Source organism: Sarcophilus harrisii, chromosome 3, assembly GCF_902635505.1.
Source record: "Sarcophilus harrisii chromosome 3, mSarHar1.11, whole genome shotgun sequence".
Lineage (NCBI taxonomy): Eukaryota > Metazoa > Chordata > Mammalia > Dasyuromorphia > Dasyuridae > Sarcophilus > Sarcophilus harrisii.
This window is the reverse complement of record NC_045428.1, coordinates 522,123,496-522,148,203: the sequence shown is the minus strand read 5'-3', so window position 1 is coordinate 522,148,203 and position 24,708 is coordinate 522,123,496.

Here is a 24,708-nt window from a genome sequence, read left to right as displayed (position 1 = left end):
AGGTGATGTCCTGACTTTTGCATGTGAAACTGTATTTAAGTGAGGCAGAATTGCACAAAGTGATTAAGTTCACTCTTTCTTCCAGAGTCATCAAAGTCTAGTGACAGGACAAAAATCAAGAAGAATGGTAATATCCTGGGATTCTGTGGTTGACCTTGTTGTCTGCAATATCTCAACAAGCTCTAAGTGGTCTATTGAAACAAACTGTTCTCATTCCCCCGTTTCTACCTGGAGAAGTTTTTACATGCTTGGGTAGACATACCCTACATCACTGATAAGGCCTTAAAGTTATTGGTAATCTGGTTTAGGCTATCTGCAAAAATGATTTTTACCAAGGTATGGCAGCTATCATGCTACAGTTTCATGGAATCACAGGTGAGAGTTGGGTGGCAAAGTGGCAAAGGTGAATGAGCAGCCCTGAAAAGGGTTCAGCAATCCCTCACAATGGAGGTGCTAGTCCTCCCTGAACATCCCATACATATTTTGTGTTATTTCCCTAAATAATTTTTTTCAGGATAAACAAAAACAACATATCTCTTAAAACATATAACAAAGAAAAATTGATGAAAGGACACAATTGTAAAACCCTGAAAACATACTACAAAATAAGTTAAAAGGAACTTATCTCAAAAATTAGAGGAGAAATTGATACATTTTGGGAAAAAAAGACTGTTCAATTTAAGTTTGAAACAGTTTTTTTGAAAAGACTAACAAAGCTAATAACTATTAACTACTTAGATAAAGGAAAGGAGAGGAGGGGCCAAAATGAACAAGGTAACTTCATAGCAAACAGGAGGAAAAAAAAAATTAAAGAGAATTATCAGAAACTCTTATACACAATCATATAGAAATAAAACTGAAACTTTAAAGACTAATATATTAACTATCCAAATCACCAGTACATGATATAGAGATTGTAAACAGTTAAATCTTAGAAAAGAAATTGAGCAAACAATTGATAAACTACCGTGGAAAAAAGCCCCTAGCCTAGAAAGATTTACATTCTGTTAAATATCGATTAAACAATAAATATCTATGTTACAAAAATGATTCATAAAAAATAAAGGCATTCTAAAATGGATAATATTGATTATATTAAGTTAAAAAGTTTTGCACAAACAAAACCAATGCAGACAAGATTAGAAGGGAAGCAATAAACTGGGGGGAAATTTTTACATTCAAGGGTTCTGATAATGGCCTCATTTCTAAAATATATAGAAAATTGACTCAAATTTATAAGAATTCAAGCATTCTCCAATTGATAAATAATCAAAGGATATGAATAATTTTCAGATGAAGAAATTAAAACCATTTCTAGTCATATGAAAAAGTGCTCTAAATCACTATTGATCAGAGAAATGCAAATTAAGGCAACTCTGAGGCACCACTACACACCTCTCAGATTGTCTAAGATGACTGGAAAAATTAATGATGAATATTGGAAGAGATGTGGGAAAACTGGGATGCTAATATATTGTTGGTAGAGTTGTGAGGTGATTCAATCATTCTGAAGAGCAATTTCGAACATAGCCAAAGGGCTATCAAACTGTGTATGCCTTTTGACCCAGCAATGCCATTGCTGGGTCTTGATCCCAAAGAGATCATAAAAAAGGGAAAAGGACCCACATGTGCAAAAATGTTTGTAGCAGTCCTTTTGGTAGTGGCAGGAAACTAGAAACTAAGTGAATACTCATCAGTTGGAGAATGGCTGAATAAGTTAGAATATGAATGTTATACAATATTATTGTTCTGTAAGAAAAAATCAGCAGGATGATTTCAGAAAGGCTTGGAGAGACTTACATGAGCTGATGCTAAGTCAAGTGAGCAGAAACAGGAGATCATTGTATATGGCAACAGCATTATACAATGATTAATTGTGATAGATCTGGCTCTTTTCAACAATAAGATGATTCAGGCCAATTCCAATGGATTTATGATGGAGAGAGTCATCTGCACCCAGAGAGAGGACTGTGGGAACTGAGTGTGGATCACAACATGGCATTTTAACTTTTTTTTTTGTTATCTGCTTGCATTTTGTTTTCTTTCTTGTTTTTTTTTCCTTTTTAATCTGATTATTCTTGTGCAGCATGATAATTGTGGAAATATGTATAGAAGAATTGCACATGTTTAACATATTGGATTACTTGCTGTCTAGGAAAGGAGCTGGGGGGAAGGGAGAGAAAATATTTGGAACACAAGGTTTTAAAAAAGTAAATATTAAAAATGATTTATGCATGTGTTTTGAAAATAAAAAGCTTTAATAATAAAAAATTAAAGAAATAAAGGCCCTCTTCCAAACTCCTTTAATGAAACAAATATGGTACCGATATCAAAATTAAAAAGAAACAAGTTTAAAAAAGAGAACTTTAAATCAATTTATTTAAATATAGATTTATACAAAGCTTTTAATCAAAATCTTGAAAAAGATATAATATCTTTATATTATTATACATCATATATTATATATTATACATATAATATGATAATAAATCCAAAAATAATTTGCTAAGATCAAGCAAGGAGGAAAGGATGGTTCAATATTAGGAAAACAATCTTAAGCACATTTTTTTTTAAAAAGCACAGCAAATCCAGTGTAACAGTGGATATGCAAAAAGCTGTTGAGAAATAGCACTTTTTTTTTTAATAGCCTTTTATTTACAGGATATATGCATGGGTAACTTTACAGCATTAACAATTGCCAAACCTCTTGTTCCAATTTTTCACCTCTTACCCCCCCCCACCCCCTCCCCTAGATGGCAGGATGACCAGTAGATGTTAAATATATTAAAATATAGATTAGATACACAATAAGTATACCTGACCAAAATGTTATTTTGCTGTAGAAAAAGAATCAGACTCTGAAATATTGTACAATTAGCTTGTGAAGGAAATCAAAAAGGCAGGTGTGCATAAATATAGGGATTGGGAATTCAATGTAATATGGTTTTTAGTCATCTCTCAGAGTTCTTTTTCTGGGCATAGCTAGTTCAGTTCATTACTGCTTCATTAGAAATGATTTGGTTGATCTCGTTGCTGAGGATGGCCTGGTCCATCAGAACTGGTCATCATATAGTATTGTTGTTGAAGTATATAATGATCTCCTGGTCCTGCTCATTTCACTCAGCATCAGTTCATGTAAGTCTCTCCAGGCCTTTCTGAAATTATCCTGTTGGTCATTTCTTACAGAATAGTAATATTCCATAATTTTCATATACCACAATAGGGAATGAAGGAGTCCTACCAAATTCCTTCTATGACACAGACATGGTACTGATACCTAAACCAATATTAGGAAAACAATCTTAAGCACATTTTCTTTTTAAAAGCACAGCAAATCCAGTGTAACAGTGGATATGCAAAAAGCTGTTGAGAAATAGCACTTTTTTATGGCAAAGAGCCCTATAAGCACAACAAGGGCTTTTTCTTAAAAAACAAAGCAAAACCAAACAAAACAAAAAACCTTTTATTATATAATATTTTCCCTGATTACATGTTAAAGCATTTTTAAAATATTTGTTTTGGATTTTTAAAAAAGTTTTGAATTCCAAATTCTATCCTTTCCTCCCTATTTTTCTATCCCTATCCCTGTTATTTTCTCCTTTTCTCCTTTCCTGAGATGGTAAGCAATCAGACATAGGTTATATGTATGCAACAAATAAAAACTCTGGAGAGACAGTGTTTCTAGGTAATTAATAATCCATTTATTAATCAAGCTAATAATCAATAAATTGTTGGTCAATAGTTTCTTTTGATTACCAAGGATGCCAAAGGAGACTCTGAAACGTCTTAAATTAAATGTGTAGCTTCTGAAAGGAAATCCTCTGACAAGTGAAACTGGCCCTAATTGATGGACTCTTAATGAAGAGGTGGGCCAAAAGTCTTCAACATTTCCCTCTTCGAATTGGCTTGATCATGAGATTAAACAGGCTCAAGACATCTGTGCAAGAGAAGCCATTTTTGTCTATACCTCTCTGGCTAGTTTCTCCTTGATAAAAATGGTTTGTCCTGAAGTCTAATGGAGGGGATCAAGGGCAGCAGTTTCTTCTCCAAGGTAAAGGCTCCTCCAGACTGGATTCTATTTAGATTCTAAACAGAAATTAGGTTTTCCAATTAGGTGGAATTCTACCCAATTTAGTTAGCTTATTAGCATGTGCCTTGGGGACTAAGAGTAATATCATCATTCAGTCATGTGCTTCAGAGACTGACTTTTTCAGAAATTGAGTCTTAACAGAAGTAGGAGGAAAGGGGTGGATAACAAATTAATAGTTAGATATTGATATGCTATTATAATATTAATTTCTTTCAAGTACATATTTAAAGCCAAAAGATAGCACTGTTTTGCAACATAGAAACACAAGGAGGTACCCCAGTGAAACAAGGATAACTTTTTCCCCATTCATTTTTTTATATCGTTTAAAGACAGTGGTGTAGAATTCAAATTGAAAAAAGTTTCACTCATCCAAACATATGGATCCCTGTAGGCCGCATAATGACATAGTTTTAAAATGCAATATTATCTATGCTTATTGTATATTTTTAAAATTTATTAAATATTTTTCAGGGTTTTTTTTGAATACTTCTTGATTTTCACTCAAGAGTGCTGTGGGCAACATGTGGGCCATGTATTTGACATCTCTGGTTTAAGATAGAAATTAAAAATAGATTCACTGAAAAAGAGGAGATAATTTCATTTATTAATTAACTTATTTAAAGCAAATACAAAATAGAAAAAAATTGTCATGTGCACAGTAAAACATAAAAGAGGATTCAAAATATAAAGCAATAAATTTCCATTTTGAGAAAGGCTATATAATAAATACTATGTGTTACATTTAGGGTTGTTCATCTTTGCTTCCTTGTACGTTTTCTTTTGTTCTCTGCTGTGTACTTTTTACCTTATTCTCTTTTTTCCTCTCCTGAAAGTTTGGCAATTCATTTTCTCTTCTTGATCTGTTTTCCAAATCAATTGCTTTTCTTAAGAAATATCTCACATTTGCTTCTATTTTTTCATGCTTTATATCTTGTTTTATTATTTGTTGGTTTCTTTCCCTTGCCCAGGAGTCATTTTCTTCCTTAAGATTCTGGATTTCCATTTCTAGTTAATTATCTTTTTATAATTTTGTTTTTCTTTGGATTGTTCTTAGTTTTTTAAAAAAATTTCTTCAATCTCCTTTGATTTTTTTAAAGTTTTTTTTTTTTTAGTACTTCTGTGACTTCTTTTTGGACAGGTGACCATTTGCTATTATTCTTTTGTGTAGAAGAGCTTTTTGAACTTCAAAATTATCTTCTGAAGAACCCTGGTCTTTTCTATTCCCATAGTAACTTTCTGTGTATTCTTTTTACTTTCTACTACACAAAAGGTGCTTGTTTGTTAACCACCTTTAGTCCTTAAGTGTGGAGTAGATCTCTGGTCTTAGATCTTCCTTAAATTCTCCCTTCTGGCCTGAACTGAAACCAAAAACTCCATCCTCCTATAAGTGCCAACTGTTAGCAGCATTCCTGCCCCAGTGCCTTTGTACTCATTAGAATGTGTGTGTGTGTGTGTGTGTGTGTGTGTGTGTGTGTGTTCCTTTTCATCCAGTGCCATCTGGGCAACACAGTCAGGCCTCATGTTCCTTATCAGCAGAGATTCCCTCAATCTTCCAGTCGCAGACACTGGATTCCCCACATTGTCTGGGAAATGAAAGTTTGTGTGGCTGGAACTGAGGCTATCTCCCAACCCAAATGATCCCAGGTTTCACTGTTTGCTATTTCAAGCCTGAAGGTATTTGCACTTCTCTGATCGTCCCCATTTTCTGCCCCAGTTCTTGTTTGTTTTTACTGTTGTACTTTTGCCCTAAAATGCTATTTTGTCTTGTTTGTGAAGGAGATCTGGAGAGCTGAAAATTTTCTGACCCCCTCCACCATCTTCCCAGAATTTTCTCATACAAATAATAGAACAAGAACTTGAACTCAGACTTTGGCTCCATGTCCAGTACCTTTCCTCTGTTCCACAATCCATAACCTATTTATCAAAAACTGGATATGAACCCCAGGACTTCTTGACTCCAAGCTCAGCCTCTATCCACCGTACCCTATTGCTTCTCAAAGTAAAAGAACTTTATAAAGCAATATATGATGTGGTTGATGTTGCAAATGATGTGGTTTTAGGGACCAGTTGATGTGATTTAGGGGAGCACCAAATATTGGGGTTCAGTCATATGAAAAATTCATAATGGTTATTTTCTTTGGCAAAAAGTAGGCTTATTTAGGAGAAGAGGTTATAGACAAAATGAAGAGATACACTAAATAGCAGGAATGGTAAATATGAAATAGAATTAGAAGAACATATAGTTAGAAAGAAAAGGGATTTTAATAATTAATGATGGAAATGACAAGTTCCTTACTGGATGTCACAATTAGCCAGGAGAAAGAAAACACTCCATGAGGTCAGCTCATGTACTTAACTAACAGCACCCTAAAAGAGTTAGCTATAAAAGGAGAAAGATATAGGGGGTTTGAGAGGAGAGTCACCATGAAGTGTGATGGGGTTGAGGAGAGACACCATGGTGTGTGTGTGTGGGGGGGGAATGAAGGGAAAAATGCCAAGAGGCAGGGTACTTAGATGGACTGACCCAAAGGGGCTCAGCAAAGGTGGTGTGGACATGGACAGATTTATAGGGGAAATTTAATCTCAGGGACATGACTGGGATTTCTGACAGGACGTAGCAAGATGAGGCTGTCCACAACCCTCACAGAGGGAGGCGGGGGGAATTGATATAACTCAGATTTCTTGGCTGGACATAGCAAGGTGGGGCTATAAAGTTAAACTGATCCCCATCAGTACTCTTCCCTGTTTGCCTCAGGACAATACTTCAGTCTTTCTCTGTCAACTACAGTCAGTCATCCAGGACCTCATCAATGTATATTTATGAGCTATTTTTTATTCTTTCAATAATAATAAGTTTTGTTATAAAGAAAAGAAGACTAGAGTCTAAGATCCTTTACACTTGAAGTATTTTTTAAAAATCCAAGTCAAAAAAAAAGGCAGCTAAGGTGGGCTAGTGTATGGAAAAAATGGAACTCGGAGTTGAGATATAAGTTCAAATCCTATTCCAGACATTTACTAACTGTGTCATCCTGGATAAGTCACTTAAACTTCAGTCCACTTGTGAACAGGTAGTTTTCAGACAAAGAAATTAAATCTGTCTATGGTTATATGAAAAAAATGCTCTGAGTCATTACTGATTAGAGAAGTACAGCTCTGAGGTACTACTGAACACCTATCAGGTTGGTTTATATGACAGAAAAGAAAAATGGTAAATGCTGGAAAGAATATGAGAAAATTGAAACATTAATACATTGTTGATAAAACTGTGAAGTGATCTAACCATTCTACAGAGCAATTTAGAACTATGCCAAAAGAGCTATAAAATTGTGCTTATTCTTTGACCCAGCAATACCACTGTTAGGTCTGTTTCCCAGAAAGCTTAAAAAAAAAGGAAAATGTACAAAAATGCTTATAGTAGCTCTTTTTTGTGATGGCTAAGAATTGAAAACTGAGAGGATGCCTATTAGTTGGGGAATGACTAAATAAGCTGTGGTATATGATTGTAATGGAATATTATTTTGCTACAAGAAATGACATGATGATTTCAGAAAAAATTGGAAAGACCTACATGAACCAAGGCAGAATGAAGTGAGCAGAACCAGGAGAATATCATATCCAGCAACAGCAATGTTGTATCATGAACAATGTGAATGATTTAGCTATTCTTGAAATATAGTGATCCAAAACAATCCCAAAAAACTCATGATGAAAAAGCTAGTCACCTCTAGAAAAGGAATCAAATGCAGACAAAAACATTACTTTCTTGTCTTTTTTTTTGGTTTGAATTTTCTTCCACAAAATGATTGCTATGGAAATGTTTTACATGATTGCCCATATATAACTTATATCATATTGCCTACCAAATCAGGAAGGGGGAAAGAGAGGAAAGGAGAGAGAATTTAAAACTCAAAATTAAAAAAAAATTTTTTTATATGTAATTAGAGAAAAAAAATTTTTTTAAATAAAGTACAAATTATTCCAGTAAGCACTTATTAAGTACTTTGTACTAGATGCTAGAGATATAGGCAAAAAACAGTCTCTACCTTCAAGGAGCTTACTTTCTATTGAAGGATTGTTTTCATTTTGCTTTTTGATAAAGCAAAAGCCGTAGCTGTATCATAAGGCAGAAAATGAAGATTTTATTTCTTTTTTTTCTTTTTTAAGCATCGGGGATACTTGAAATGCTATCTGGAGACAATAAGTAAGAACAAAGCTCTTACAGCATTCTCTCCTGCACACACCAGTGACTTTAACTTCAGGCAACGTTTTCAGTTGTGGCAATTTAGTTCCCAACAGTTTTTATGTTCAAGCCTCGCAGAAGAGATGGCAAGTTTAATATCAATTTATTTTTTGTAATAAGAGAAAGTCAAATGACAACTTAGTTTAAAGACTAGGGAAACACTCAAGCACTAAAGTTTTCTTCAATTCAGTTGTATATATTTAAATCAAAGTAAGGAAATGATACTTTTTTCTATCATTCTTAGTTTTGATTTGTTCATGTTTTAAGACATCAGTAAACTGAGAATGTCTGAGGCATGAGTTGGAGATTAATCAGAATATGATCTATTTTTTTTCTTTGGTTTTTCTAGGCACAAGTTAAGAAAACAATTGTAAGGGAATTTTAGCTAATATAAACTCCTGGCCTCTCCCATTCCTACACATAATACTTACTTTTGTATGGGGAACCTGCATTAGGCTCCAGCAAAACCATTATCTCTGTGGCCATTATCTAGCAAAATTGGATGTTATTAAACTGCTTTCCAAATTGAACTAGAAAGTGGGGCATTTATTTGCAAGAGAAACTTATATAAAGTATAGGTTGCATGAGTGTGAGCTTTAACTGAAGATGGGTGAGATCTCTGCAGGTAGAGGCCCATCGAATTAGGATAGCTTACTTGTACAGAGATGAAACTTGCTGACCATGTTATTGGAAAGGATTAACTGAGGGAACAAAAGAGAACAGTGAATTACTAGGGTTAGAAGGTTCCTAAGAGAGGGATATATTAAAATGTCCTGGGTTGTTTTTTTCTTCTTCTTGAAAGGAAATGAGGTATGATGAGAAAGCTGCTTGAGTCAGGAACCTGAGTTCAAGTCTCACTTTTGATATTCACTGGCTGTGTGACTCTGGATAGGCCACTTACTCTTTGCAATTGCTTCAAGCAAGTCTTTTTTAAAAATACATTTTAATTTGTTAAAAAATTTGCCACTTACATATAATAATATTTTAACATTCATTTAAAAATTTGAATTCCAAATTCTTTCCCCTCTCTCCCACACCCTTTAAAAAGGTATCAATAATATATAAACATATATGTATATGTATAATTATATATATATATCAATTATACATGTGACATCATGCAAAATTTATTTCCATATTGGCCATGTTGCAAAAGAAACCACACATATTCACTCATACACCAAAATCCCCCCAAGAAAAATAAAGTTAAAAAAGTATACCTCAACCTGCACTCAAAGTTTTATTACTTCTCTCTCTGGAGTTGGAAAGTATGTCTCATTATTCATTCAGGTACCTCTTAAGGACTGAGAGCTATAGAACACATATTGATCTACACTGATAGAGAGATTTTTAGTGTTTTCTTGCTTGAAGTTTCTTTCGCCATTGAAATCTTAGGTATGGACCAAACAAAAAAAAAAAGTGTATGTATATACCCAATACGTACTATATATCTACAAATAAGAATAGGAGAAGAAAATGGCCAAACAGTCCAGTATCTTTGCCAAGAAAACTCCATGGACAGCATTAAATTGATAAAGGAGATGACCTCAGAAGATGAGTTCTTGATGTTGGAAGTTATCTAATACTTAACTGGGGAAAAGCCCAGGACAACTCCAAGTAGCTCCAAGAAAAATGAAGCACTTGAGCTAAAGCTGAAAGGAGGCTCAACTGTGGATGTATCTGGGGATGAAATGAAAGATCAATATTTCATAGGAACCTGGAATGTAAAACCTATGAACCAAGTAACCAGAATAAAAGAAGAGATAGAAAGTATTCTATGTTATCCCATTCTTTTTCCACAACCTAATGGCAATTTTACACATGAACATCACTAGATGGTTAAGAAAGACAAATCAATATAAAGATTTTTGTATAATGATTTAGCTAGCCAAATTAGGCAAAAAAGAATCATGCCCATCTCTCTAAAATTAAGTGAGGTAGTATAAAACAATATAAAAGAACCAATTGAAATGATATTGATTAAATACTTTGCCACCAAAGATAAGCTCTATACAGTCAGTTAAAAACAAGACCTGGAGCTGACTGTGGCTCAGATCATGAGCTTCTTATTACAAAATTTAGACTTAAATTAAAACAGAAAAAACCACTAGACTATGTAGGTATGACCTAAATAATAACCTTAATGAATATGAAGTGGAAGTGATGAATAGGTTTAAGGAATAGATCTTGTAGAAAGAGTGCCTGAAAAACCATGGACAGAGGTTTACAATATTATACAGGAGGCAACAACAACAACAACAAAAATTCCGAAGAAAAAGAACAAGAAAGCAAAATGGTTGCCTGATGTGGCTTTACAAACAGCTAGGGAAAGAAGGAAAGCAAAAAAGTAAAGTAGAAAGGAAAAATATATTTAATTGAATGCAGAAATCCAGAGACTAGCAAGAACAGATAAGGTTTTCTTAAATGAGCAATGCAAAGAAATAGAAAAAGACAATAGAATAAAAAAAAGCTAGAGATCTCTTCAGGAAAATCAAAGGAATCTTTCATGCAAAAATGGGCATAAGAGACAAAAAAAAATGATAGAGACTTAACAGAAGCAGAAAAGATAAAGAAGAGGTGGCAAGAATATACAGAAGAATTATAAGTAAGAAACTGTAATAAGAAAGACCTTAATATCACTGATAACTGAACGGTACGGTTACTGATTTAGAGCTATATATCTTGGACAATGAAGTCAAATAGGGTTTTTGGAAGCATTGCTAACAATAGGACTAGTGAAGGTAAAAGAATTCCAACTAAGTTATTTAAAATTCCAAAATATAATGTTAAAAGACCACTCAATATGCCAGTAAAATTGTAAAACTCAACATTAGACACTGAATTGAAAAAGATAAGTTTATATCCCAATCTTAAAGTTGGGCAATGTCAAAGAATGTTCAAATTATCAAAAAATTGTGTTCATTTCACCTGCTGGAAGGTTAGATTTAAGATTCTGCAAGCAAGGTTTCAGTAATATGTGAACCAAGAATTAGAAAAAGAGTAGACTGGTTTTCAGAGAGGTAAGGGAACTAAAAACCAAATTGCCAACCTTCACTGGATTATGGAAAAAGCAAAGTAGTTCCAGAAAAATATCTACTTTTATTTCATTGATTACACTAAAGTCAATGAATATGCCCATGGAGACTCTAAATTCATTGCTCTTGCATAGCTGCTACCAGGTGCAGCAAAAGGGTGTGGAACTTATTTCTAATGTAACTTCTAGCATTAACTGGAGTCCTGAGTGAAGTGCAATTTCTTCATTCCTTAGACTTTCCCTCGAGGCCTGCTTGAGTCTCAGATCCCTGTTTTAGCTCTGGATCCAGTAATCCCAGTGTCTGCTTCCATTCCTGTGCTGTCTCCAGTGTTCTGAAGGTCACATCCAGAGTAGACCCATTCAAACTTCCATTTCCTGTCTTTTTTCTGGTCTCTCTCAAACCATTTCTTCTGCTCCGGACTCCTGGGTGGTGTGCTTTTTGGATCTCACTGTACACAATATCACTCTCTATAATAAGGCTTGATTTTAAGGAGGGGGCTTAAATTCTAATCGCTTGTCTTCCTCAATAGACCTCTCTCCAGCTATTGATAATTGGCCAGGGCTCATTCATTTCTCATACCCTCTTCAACCCCATGATTTTGTACCCCTGGCTACCACATAAATCCCATTTTTCATCCCTCACTGCCTGCTCCTTTATTTTATCCCCCTCAACTTTATCTCGCAAGGTCCCATTCCAAATATACTACCCTCTTCTTTCTGTTCTGCTCTCTGGATTATCTGCCCCATAATTAATAAACCTAGGAGCAATTAGGTAGAATTAACTAGTTAAGTAGCAGAAGATAAAATATTGACTCTGGAGTCATAACGACCTGAGTTCAAATCCATCATCAGATACTAGTTGTGTGACACTGGACAAATCATTTAATTCTAATTACCTCTTAAAAATAAAAATATTTTTCCCTGTTTTGTCTCCTAGAAATAAAAAGATTTTTAAAACAAATCTGTTTTTTCCCTCCCTCCATTTTTTGACTCCAACTAAGAGTTGCCTTCTTCTTGATGATACTGCAATCCCAGCTGCTCTTTTTACTACTGGTTTAACTTTCACTCAAACCCCCTAACTCACGAGTCATGGAGGGAAAAAAGAAATACTTACTTTTTCCCCATAACTATTTCTGGACTCTCCCTCTATGCCATCAGTCAGTAATTTTTTCTTTGAGGTTCACTCAGTCCAAATTTACGACCGAATCAAAATTCTCATAGCTATCATCTATTGATCTAGCATATTCTCCTTCCTACCTTAATGAGTTCAATACCTGTCTCATGGTCTCTCTACCCTATTCCTGCTGTTGTTCTAGGGGACTTCGACATATATATAGATATTCCCCTTAAACACTCTTGAGTTTCCAGTTTCTAAATCTTGCTCCCTTGTCTTATCAGTGATTGCATTTTAACAATGCTCAATTTTGAATTATTCTCACCATCTGCTGCCTTCACACCTTTCATATATTGCTGAATGACTTGAAGAAAATTTGAGTGAGTCCACTAAAAATAATCTCAACTGGGCATTTGCCTTTTTATACCTCTTTAATCAATTCATTACCTACTCGTCATAGTAGCTATTCTAAACCTATTCCCTAAATCTATTCCTTTTCTCAGTTTTTCCTGTCACTCACTCCTGCCATCCTCTCAACTGAGAGTGTTGTTTTATACTTCATCAAAACATTTGAGACTATTTGATGAGAGGTCTTTCTTTCCCTCCTTATCTCACATGATTCAGATAATTTCAAACTATCTCCTCCTCCACCACCACTATCTCATACCAAAAGGTAACCTTTTCTCTGGCCAAAGCAATCCCTTTATCTGCATCTGTGATCCTATTCCTTTCCACTTTATACAGAAGATCTCTCTGTATCTCTCTATCTGTCTCTCTATCATCCCCTCTGTCACTAATATTCACTCTTTTCCTAGCTATTGGCTACTTTACTATCACCTTTAAAATTGACCTGTCTCTCCATCTTTTAAAAAAAATTTCACTTGTTACATCCATCCTCACTATCCATCATCCTATATCTCTCTTCCTTTTTGTGGACAAACTCTTTGAGAAGGTGTCTATCTGCTCATTATTTCCTCTCTTCTAAAGTCCTTAGGATCGGCCTTAAACTCTTTGGAATTTAACTAAAATTGTTCTTTTTGAAGTTACTAATAATCTTTTAACTGACAGGTTTAATGGCCTTTTCTCTTCATCTTATTTACCCTTTTTGAAGTCTTTGACATTGTCAATCACCCTCTTCTCCTGGATACTCTTTCTTTTTGGGTTTTCAGGCATGGTTCTCTCCTAGTTCTCCTCTTCCTACCTGTCTAACTTGATACTCCTGGTACTTTTTTTGGATGTCCATCTATTTCACACCCATCAACTCTGTGTATCTCCCACGGCTTTCTTCTGAGTTTGCTATTATTCTTCCTCTATGAATTTCTTCTCTCTCATCTTAGAATGTGAGGCAGAGTACATGTTTTTACTTTTCTTGTTTCTCCAGCATTTAGCACAATGACTAACAATAAGTGCTCATTGACTGATTAACTGACTTCCTTCTCATTTATTGTTCTTTTAGATTTAAAGCATGGAGATGTTTTGCTAAAATTTGGTTGTCCCGGTACCTGGAATGCTCTCCCTCCTCATCTGTACCTCCTGGCTTTCTTGTCTTACTTACTAAGTCGTGACTTGTAATGGGCTGAAGCTCTTGAGTCGTTGCACTGAGGTCCTGAGCACTTGAGGCTAAATAGCAATTGGACAATACTCTATTAATATATGCTTGGAGAAAGAATGGCCCCGCCCACTCTCTGTGCAAGTTTGATGTATTGTATAGGAAATGATGGAGAGACGATTTTGGTGGGTGGAGTGTGAGAGCCAGAGGCACTGCTAGCTGGATTCGTGTCATGATTGCACTCACTTTGTATCGCCATTCCCCTCACCTCCGCAAAGAATAAAGATCAAGGATTTTCCCTAATCTTGACTCTGGCTGATTTTAATATACTCTGGGTGCTAAAAGTGGTCTTCACACTGACTAAAATTCTATCTTCTAAAGGAAACTTTTTCCAGTCTTTCTCAACTCTTTTAGACAACATGTCTAGTCATTTAGGCTGAGGGGAAAACAATACCTTTGGTAGCTTTTGCTCACAGAAGAGATGAAAAACTATTTTTTTCAAGACTTACATGAAATGGGATTTTCTTTCTCCTTAAATGAAATGGTGTTTCTAATTATTTCTTTTCCCAGAGAGCAAGATCTTTGGAATACAGAGGCAAAGATGTATATCCCAGCTACCTAGAGATTTCAGGATTAAATCTATTTTTGTGACTTCCATTTTCTTATTATCAAGAACAAGGTATCTATCTTACTCAGTCTTAGTATCAGAAATTTCTTCTGTCTGGCTGAATATTTTCTATCTGGTCAGCATCCATATCTTTCAGGAAAATCGCAATGGTACTTGAGGTTCACAGAATTCCATTTTCTCAACCCCTAGACTCCTTTTGTCTTCCATACAAATGAGAGTGAGTGGGAAAAATCCCAGGAACAAAACTAAGTCTATGGACTAAGATGTTTTGTCTTCTTCTTGTCAAGCCAAATTTCTGGCATCATTTCTTTTTTTTTTTTTAACAGTGTTCTATCAAACATGGTAACTTTTCTCATTACAATTTGACCTCTTGTTTCAATTTTCACATACTTGACCACACAGCTTCCTAAATTTTGTACAGTATATTTAATATATTAAAAATAACTTAAATTACAATAATTTACATTGACAAATTATTTTGTATTCATATGAATCATGTGGAAAAATTTAACTTCATGATAGAAATTAAAATCCATGTGAAAAATAGGGATTATTAATATCATCAATTAAATTTTAGATCTCCAGTTCAAGGCAAAGAACTAGTTCTAATTACTCTACAATTAAATGTTGGAGAATAACAAATATTGAGAATGCTGATCCATCAGGATAACAGGTAATGATTATATTGGTTGAAGATTCTAGAATTGATCCAAGGCTGAAGTTTCCTTCAGAGTCATGTCAAGTTTAAAGTACCAGGCCTTTCAGGAAAGCGTTGGTCATTTGAAGAGAATCAGTCTCAATCTAGAACACAATTTATAAAGGCATTACAAACTGCATGGAATCCATTGTTTTCGATTTCTTAGCATACAAAAGGGGCCAATGGATATTCGTGATACAGGTCCAACTTACTTACCTTATTCTTCAGGAATAATGCTTTATTATAAATGTGGAGTGAGGGAGTCTTGAGTGATACTTTGGCACCATTCCACAACTGTCTAGAAATGGTTGGATTGTTCCAACTCCAATATGGAATCAATGCCAGTAAGGAACATCTTCAAAATATATTCTTTTAGTTTTAGATAGCATTGAGCAGAGGTGTAGTATAACTTAGAGATGGTAATTTGCATTTTCTGATTAATAATGACTCAGAGCATCTTTTCATATGACTAGAAATAGTTTCAATTTCTTCATCTGAGAATTGTCTGTTCATATCCTTTGACCATTTTTCAATTGGAGAATGGCTTGATTTTTATAAATTAGAGTTAATTCTCTATATATTTTGGAAATGAGGCCTTTATCAGAACCTTTGACTGTAAAAATATTTTCCCAGTTTATTGCTTCCTTCTAATCTTGTCTGCATTAGTTTTGTTTGTACAAAAGCTTTTCAGTTTGGTATAATCGAAATTTTCTATTTTGTGATCAGTAATGATCTCTAGTTCTGCTTTGGTCATAAAGACCTTCCCCTTCCACAGGTCTGAGAGGTAAACTATCCTATGTTCCTCTAATTTATTAATAATTTCATTCTTTATGCCTAGGTCATGAACCCATTTTGACCTTATCTTGGTGTACAGCGTTAAGTATGGATCAATGCCTAGTTTCTGCCATATTAGTTTCCAATTTTCCCAGCAATTTTTATCAAACAGTAAGTTCTTATCCCAAAAGCTGGGATCTTTGGGTTTGTCAAAGACTAGGTTGCTATATTTGTTGACTGTTTTATCCCTTGAACCCAATCTATTCCACTGAACAACTAATCTATTCCTTAGCCAATACCAAATAGTTTTGGTAACTGCTGCTCTATACTATAATTTTAGATCTGGTACAGCTAAGCCACCATCATTTGATTTTTTTTTTCATTAATTCCCTTGAAATTCTTGACCTTTTGTTTTTCCATATGAACTTTGTTGTTATTTTTTCTAGGTCATTAAAATAGTTTTTTGGGAGTCTGATTGGTCTGGCATCATTTCTTGCTTTAATTTTAACATGTGTCTATCAAAAAGCTGTCTTTTTCTTCTTTTTTATGACTTTTTTTCTTTATTACTTAGGATAGACCACATAAAAGTTTTTCCAAATCTTTTCTTGTACATATATTTGGTGCATAAATAAATAATATAAAATTACATTTATCTTAACATTTTTGAAGAGTTGTTACTATTATTGTTATTCTTGTTGATATAGTGGAAAAATTTAACTTGTCAGATTTTTTAGAAGTATTCTAATCCAGGAAAATTGGGATTATTAATTTATCCATCAATTAACATTTCCTAAGGACCTGTTATGTACAAAGGCAAAAAAACCTTTTCCTCAAGGAACTCACAATCTAATTGGGAAGAAAATAAACAAATATATAAAAAAAGCTATATGCAGGATAAACAGGTAATGATTAAAAGAGGAAAAGTTCTAGAATTGAGAAAGACTGGGAAAAGTTTCCTTTAGAAGATGGAATTTTAGTCAAGATTTAAAGTAAGACAACAAAGCCAGGAGGTGCAGATGAGGAGGGAGAGCATTCCAGGTCCTGGACAACCAGAACTAGATTATGAAAGGCTATGAACACTAAGCAGAAGATTGTTTGTTGAATCTTGGAGACAATGGGGAGCCAATGGAGTTTATTGAGTAGACAGGAACATGATTAGACCTGTGTTTCAGGAAAATCATGTTGATATCTAATTGAAAGATGGAGTGGGGAGAGTCTTGAGGCAGGCTGACCCACCCACCATCAGACTGGTCTAGACATGAGGGATGAGAGCCTGCGTCAGGATGATAGCAGAGGATAGAAGGAACTTATTTAAAAGATATTGCTCTTGGGAAGATTTTAGATAGCAGTTGAGCAGAGAAATTCAGTTATAAGCCAGAGGAACTGGGAGGATAGTGTTGCCCTCTACAATAATATGGAAGGTTGGGCAACCTAAACTCAAACAAATAAAATAATGGGATAATTAATTTCTAGGATCTTTTATCTTTTTTGATGGTGATGTAGTGAGCAGTAAATTTTACCTTGAAAAGGAAGGAGTTAGCATTTAGAATCATTCAAAACAAATAATATTGGGTTAACCTAATTTTCTTTTGGGATATGTTTATAAAAATAGTAGCTCAGGACAGGACTGTAAGGTGCTCAAAAAGGACTGGCAACTCTAGTGGGAGGTGCTGAACCTTTTTCAAATCTGCTCATTCTTCTTTGGTATCCACCTGATTCACCCAACTCTCACCTGCGGCTTCAAGAAGCTGTAGCAAACACAGAAGCCCCATCCTGGTAAACAATTTTGTCAAATAGTCTAAAAAAAAAAAAGGTTAAGGATAATCTGGGGGATTCAAACCCTTTGGTGAGTTAGGAGAGGAGACTTTTTGAACCATGTGAAGACTTCCCCTGACAGAATGGGTGGATGAGAACAATTTGTTCCAATAGCCATGAAGGAGATTTGAAGAAAGTTACGGAGCACTTACAACTTGGTCAGACTTCAAAGAGGACAAGTTCATCCAGTGCATCCCAAACAATTGCCAGTTGTTTTGACTTTTGTCCTACCACTACCTTCTAATAATTCTGAAAGCAAGGCCAACAACTTTGAGCACCTGTACCTCATTTAAATCTAATTTATATTGAGCCAAAATTCATCACTCATGCCATTTTACCATTTTTATCCATCTCAGAGTCCTGTGACAACAGGAAAGTTATGAAGCAGAAGGTGAAAATGTTCTGGAAGTTGTAGTCACAATCTGCACATGGATGACTCAGGCCATAAGTTTGTCTTCTCTTATTGGATTGGAGGAACAGTGAGATTCAGCAGTCCCTGTGGTGTCTGAGCAGCTCCCCCCCCAACTTTAAAAAATTTTTTATTTAAAGTTTAGAATTCCAAATTCTATTCTTCCATCTTTTTCCTCTCTGAGACAATAAGAAATCAAATATAGGTTATACATGTGAAATTATATAAAAATAACAAGTTTCAGTTTGTGTTCAAATGAAGAAAAACTTGTGAAGCTGATTCTACTCACCCTGAAAGTAATATGTTAGTAAAATTTAGAGGATTTTTGAGTCAGTAAGAAGGCAGATGACATTCAATTTTAAGCTGATAGTAATAGTTCAAAAAACTTTTATGATACCATGAATGGTCAAAGATCTATGGTATATCTCAACTACTTAGTGCTTATGGAACTGTATTGATTAGTGATAAAGATATGATTCTGGAGAGATGAGCTGGACACACTATGGAAGTTTCAACTATGGATGGTTTCAACAAGCCATTATCAATTAATGCAGAAAGCATTAACCTTATGCCTCAAGTTGTAGTCAATCCTTTTCCAGCCAAACTTCCAATTAAAAAAGAGTTTCTAAATGCTATTAGACTCCTCTCATGTGGCAAAGCCCCCAGTGCTAGTTCTATTCCAGCTGAAATTTACAAGGCAGCGTCCATTGCTTACACAAAAGTTTATGGCAAATGGAGAAATTGAAAAAAAAAACATTTCTAATATTTTTATTTCCCCAGTTACATGTAAAACAATTTTTACATTTATTTTTTAAAACTGAGTTATGATTCTTTCCCTTTCCTTCCCACCCCATTTACCTTTAAGAAGGCACATGTGAAGTTATGTAAAACATTTCCATAAAAATCATGTTGCGAAAGAAAACATCAATCTCCTCCCCCCAAAAAACAACGCTCAAGAAAAATAAAATTTTTACAAAAGAGAGTATGCTTCAATCTGTATTCAGATAATCAGTTCTTCCTTTGTGTATGGAAAGCATTTTTCATCAAAAGCCCTTCAAAATATTTGTAGATCATTGTATTCCTGAGAATAACAAAGTCACTCCAAGCTGATCATCCTACAGCATTGCTATTACTTTGTACACAGTACATTTCACTTTGCTTGAGTTCAGGGAGGACTTTCCAGGTTTTTCTGAGAGCATCAGAATAGAGAAATCTTTTATACTATGGATAAGTTCACTTACTTAGGCAGTATAGTTTCCAAAGATGCAATATAGATGATGGGATTGATGCACACATTGCCAGAACTAGCTCATTGTTTTGGAGGTTCCAAAGGAAAGTGTGGGAGAGATGGATCTACCAAACCGAAGGTCTACTGTGAAACCTAGACAGGACATTGAATTGCTCCCTTTGGGTTGTATTGGGAGTTTCTGAAGATCACCTTCGAGATAAGGTATCAGAGCACTGAAGTCCTTTCTTGACCTGAACTGCCAACAGAATTCTATTACAACTGTACTACAGAGGACAAAACTCTGATGGATTGGTCATGTTGTTCAAATGTCAAAAGCATGTTTACATAAAAAACAGTTTTATGGAGAACTCAGACAAGGCAAGTGCTCACATGAAGGTTAGAAGTGATGCAAGGTCACTCTGAAGATCTCTTTGAAGGACTTTGGAGTCAATATGAGAGTGGGAGACACAGGCACAGAACTGTTTCATATGGCATTTCAATATCAAAGAAAATGCTATATTTTATAGGAAAGTGGAACTGCAGTAGCTCAAATGAAATATGAAATGTGCAAATTTGAAGACATCACCATTCCAAATTTTATATGAACTATTTCTGCCTGACCCATGGTAGCCTCCCCAGCTTATTTAATATGATCATCCAGCCAGACACACTGTGTCTTGACTCCAACATATGTCACTCTGGTCCTCTTTGAGAATGAAGGACAATAACCAAGATCAAAGGAATTCCATGAGCACATTTACACCTGGTTTTCAGTGTGACATTTCATAAAACCTCTTTCATCTTTTTGGACAAGAATAGGTGATAGTACAAAAAGTGGTAGCTAATGAATCAACATCAGCCTAGAAGGAAGTTTAATGTGCTATGTTGCAGGTCTCTATGATTTAGATCCATATATAGATGAAATACTGATTATACTTGAAGGGGCTATGAAGCTGGGAAGGATAGATAACCCTCCTCTTATCACTTTACACTCTCTCCTTTATTGATATCATCAACTCCCATTGTTCAATAGTTAGTTACTTCTTCAAATGATTTCCAAACCTGTATATTCAGGATTTATTCCTTTTCTTAGCTCTAGAGCAGCATTGCCAGCTGTTTGCTAGACAGCACCAAGATGCAGCATAGGTATCACAAATTTAACATAGCATATTTAATATCTCCATTTTGAAGATCATCAAATCAACACAAAAAAGAAACATAAAAAACAGCTCCTCTTTCAAACTTCCTTATTTCTGTTGAGAGAAAGCTTGCCCTTCCAATCACACAGGTTTGCAATCTTGGAATCATCTATAACTATTCCCTCTCTATCAACCTTATTTTTTCTCCACTGACACAACCTCCACCCTAGTTCAGACTTTCATTTTGTTTGTCATTAGCTTTTTAATGGGTCTCCTCACTTTTAGTCATTTCTCTTTCCAATCACATGGTTGTCAAAAGTTTTACAAAACAGATCTGACCATGTCAAATGTCTCCTCCCACTAAAAAATCACAAGTCATTTCTTACTGCCTATAGGATAAAATATAAACTCAGCCTATCTTTTTAAAGTCATGGCTCTAGTATAATTTTCCAATTTCCTTCACATACACTCTGCTCCAGAGAAATTGGTTTTCTGGCTATTCTTCTTACATGACATGATATCTTCCATCTTTGTGTCTGTGAAAGGGGTCTCCCTTTACTGAAATGCACTCTTTCTCCTTATTCCCAACTCATTGAGCTCTTAGCTTCTCTCAAAACATAGCTTAGATACTACTTCCCATTTTCCCATTCAAAGCCTTCTATGTTCCTCTCTCTGTCTCTGTCTGCCTGTCTGTCTGTCTGTCTGTCTCTCTTTGTCTCTCTGTCTCTGTCTCTCTTTCTGTCTCTGTCTCTCTCTCTCTGTCTCCTTTTCTGTTTCTCTCTCTCCCTCTGTCTCTCTGTGTCTCTCTGTCTCTGTCTCTCTCCATCTCTGTTTCTTTCTCTCTATCTCTGTCTCTGTCTCTCTGTGTCTGTGTGTGTGTCTCTGTCTCTCTCTGTCTCTCTCTCTCTGTCTTTCGCCTTTGAAATGTACTCTGCCATGACCCCCAGAAAAACTCCTCACCAAGAAACTCATCACTTTGTGAGACTGAATCAGCTTTTATACCTATACCTGCTCACTACCCTCTGCTTCTCTGATCAGAGCATTAGAGAACAAAGCATTAGGAAAAAAACCATACATTTAAGGAAGGCTCAGAGGCTGGGCATTCTTCATTTCCCATGAGCTTGAATTCCTCAGACTGGACTCCACCATAGCTCCCCACCTCCTCACCCCTGTGCCTGAACACCTTATCTTCAAGGCCCCCCACCTTTCAGATTTCTTTTGTTCGTTATCTTTTCTAATTAGATTATAAACTCTTTGAGGGCAGGGACTGTCTTTCTTTTTCATATTTGCATCCCCATATAGCAGTGTATAATATTGTAGTAGGTACAACACTATGTATCCCCTGAGTTGAATGTAAGTTTCCTTAGGTAAGGGAATGGGTTCATTTTATCTATATATTTCTCCAACATATAACAGAGTATTTTAAAGTAAATATTTGTGGAATCAAACTTGGGCTCAGAAAACCAACTGTATAAGCATAAAATAGTAAGGATGTGACTAGGAAGCAGTTCAACTTGAGGAAGACAAATGTTTAAATGATCTTCAAGCTCAGTATAAGTCATCAGTGTAATATAGTCACCAAATAGGTAATTTACCCTTAGTTTAAATTAATATGAAATATTGGTTTTAGAATAACTTCAGTAAGGTATCACTGTCCTCTGTTCTAGTCAGGACACATTGTATTTTAAGAGGAGCATTGATAAACAAGTCTTCCTACGTCCAAAGGAAAACTATAATGCTGAGAAAACTTAGTCAATATCATATGCTAAATCTTTTTTAAGAGCTGGGTATGTTTAACTTAGAAAATAAAGAGGAAGGGTATAAAGTACATAATTGGGGTCTTAAAGTGTTTTAAAAACTGTCATATTCAAGAAGTGAAGCTTATTTTGTACCCCAGAAACAATGTGTTGATTTCCAAAAGTGGTAAATTTTGGCTCAGTAGGAGAAAAAACTAAGAATTTTAACTGTCCAGAAATAGAGTGGGCTACATCAAAAATAACACTGCAAGTTACAAATCACTTGATATGCTCAAACAGATGATGTATGACTAGAAGTCAACAATGATTTAGATTGAATTTATGATTTGATAAGGGTTTGGATTAGATAGACTTTCAACTGGAATTTAGTTGACAGTGACAAGGAAATAAAAATAGTGGTATAGGAAGATCATAGGATTAGGGCTAAGCCTTAACAAAAATAAAGCTAACGGATAACATCTTTGTTTAAGATTTTTATTACTTCTCTTTTTTGGGGCCAAAAGTATCACAGAACTTTCCCATTTATTAATAGGTAACCAAATGAATCAGTAGAAATAGCACAGGTTATACAGCCCCACTTAATTTTGACTACCAGGACCTCTTTTATATTACATAACTTTCAAATCATTGCAAGCACATTTGCCCTCAAGAAAACATGTTCTATGTATGTGATAAAGAGCCTTCCAGAAGTCTGTACTGGAGACTCCTTGGCCTGGAATAAACAACTATCTCAGAAAGTCTCCACCTCATTTTTGATTTCTACCAGGCATTGTTAGCAAAACAGTCAAAGCAAGAACAGAGATCCACCAAGACAGAGCTGTCAACAAAAAGGACAGAGGCTACAATTAACTAGTTAATGTTAAAAGAATCCCCATTTCTGACTACTTTTCCAATTAAAGAATCTTCCATTCAACAAGTGATTAACAGATTACAACCAGTTGCAGAATGTTGATACACTCTCTGAAGTCTCACCAATGCATTTCCATTAAACATCCATTAAACTTTTCAAGAAGTAGACTTCCTAGATTTTTCCACATGAGAAATTTTCTTCAGTGAGTGTACCGATACATTTTTTTTAAAAGAACAAAACCATTATTTTTTTCTTTAGAAAATTGCTCCATTTAATAAATATATTCTTCCATCTCACAATGTTAATTAAATCTTGGTTATTATTAATTAAAGCCATACAGGCAATGCTTTATTTTTTATTAAATCTTTTTGTTTTTCAAAACATATATGTGGACAATTCTTCAACATTAGCCCTTGCAAAACCTTGGGTTCCAATTCTCCCCTCCCTTCTCCCATGCCTTACCCTAGATGGCAAGTAGTCCAATATATGTTAAGCAAAAACCATTGTTTTTCTACCAAACTATACAGAGAATTTTGTAATATGATTGAATATTGTGAATAACAAATAATACAAATATACTTTATTTTGAAAAAAAAGTTTATATAAGTAACAGACACTTTGGAAACACTCTTGCTTAATCAAGTTATGGAACAAAAACAATGCCATTTTAAACACAAACATCCTCCTGTTTAATGTGTATTTGGAGATAGGAAGACAGCACTTGGTTTAAAAAATAATGACCTCATGTTAAAGTCTGATCACCTAAATGTAAATGATGTAGAATGAATTCACCATACATAGTTCTGATACTAGCTATAACAAATCCATGGAATCTGTGATTTGAGAACTAGGAAACACCTTAGTTTAGTTGATTTGCTTAATTTAATTTACACACACCTAAAAATTATTCATCTCTGTCATCTCTGTCATCTCAACACTGTCACATCTAAAAACCCATAAGTGAGTATGAATTATTGTTGTTTGCTTGCATTTTGTTTTCTTTCTCATATTTTTTCCTTTTTGATCTGATTTTTCTTGTGCAGCAAGATTATCGTGGAAATATGTATAGAAGAATTGCACATATTTAACATATTGGATTACTTACCATCTGGGAGAGGGGAGTAAGGAAAAGGGAAGGAAAAAAATTGGAACACAAGGTTTTATAAAGGTGAACGATGAAAATGATCTATTCATATGTTTTGAAAATAAACAGCTTTAATTTTTAAAAATCCTACAAGTAAATACAGTCATAATAGAAAGTTACACAGCAAGGACCACACCAAGAAACATTAAGCTATTGGTTCAATAGTATTCCAAGAGGCTAGAAAATCTGTTAATTGTGAAAGTGCTAGCAAAATATCACACTTGTTTAGAAACTACCTAC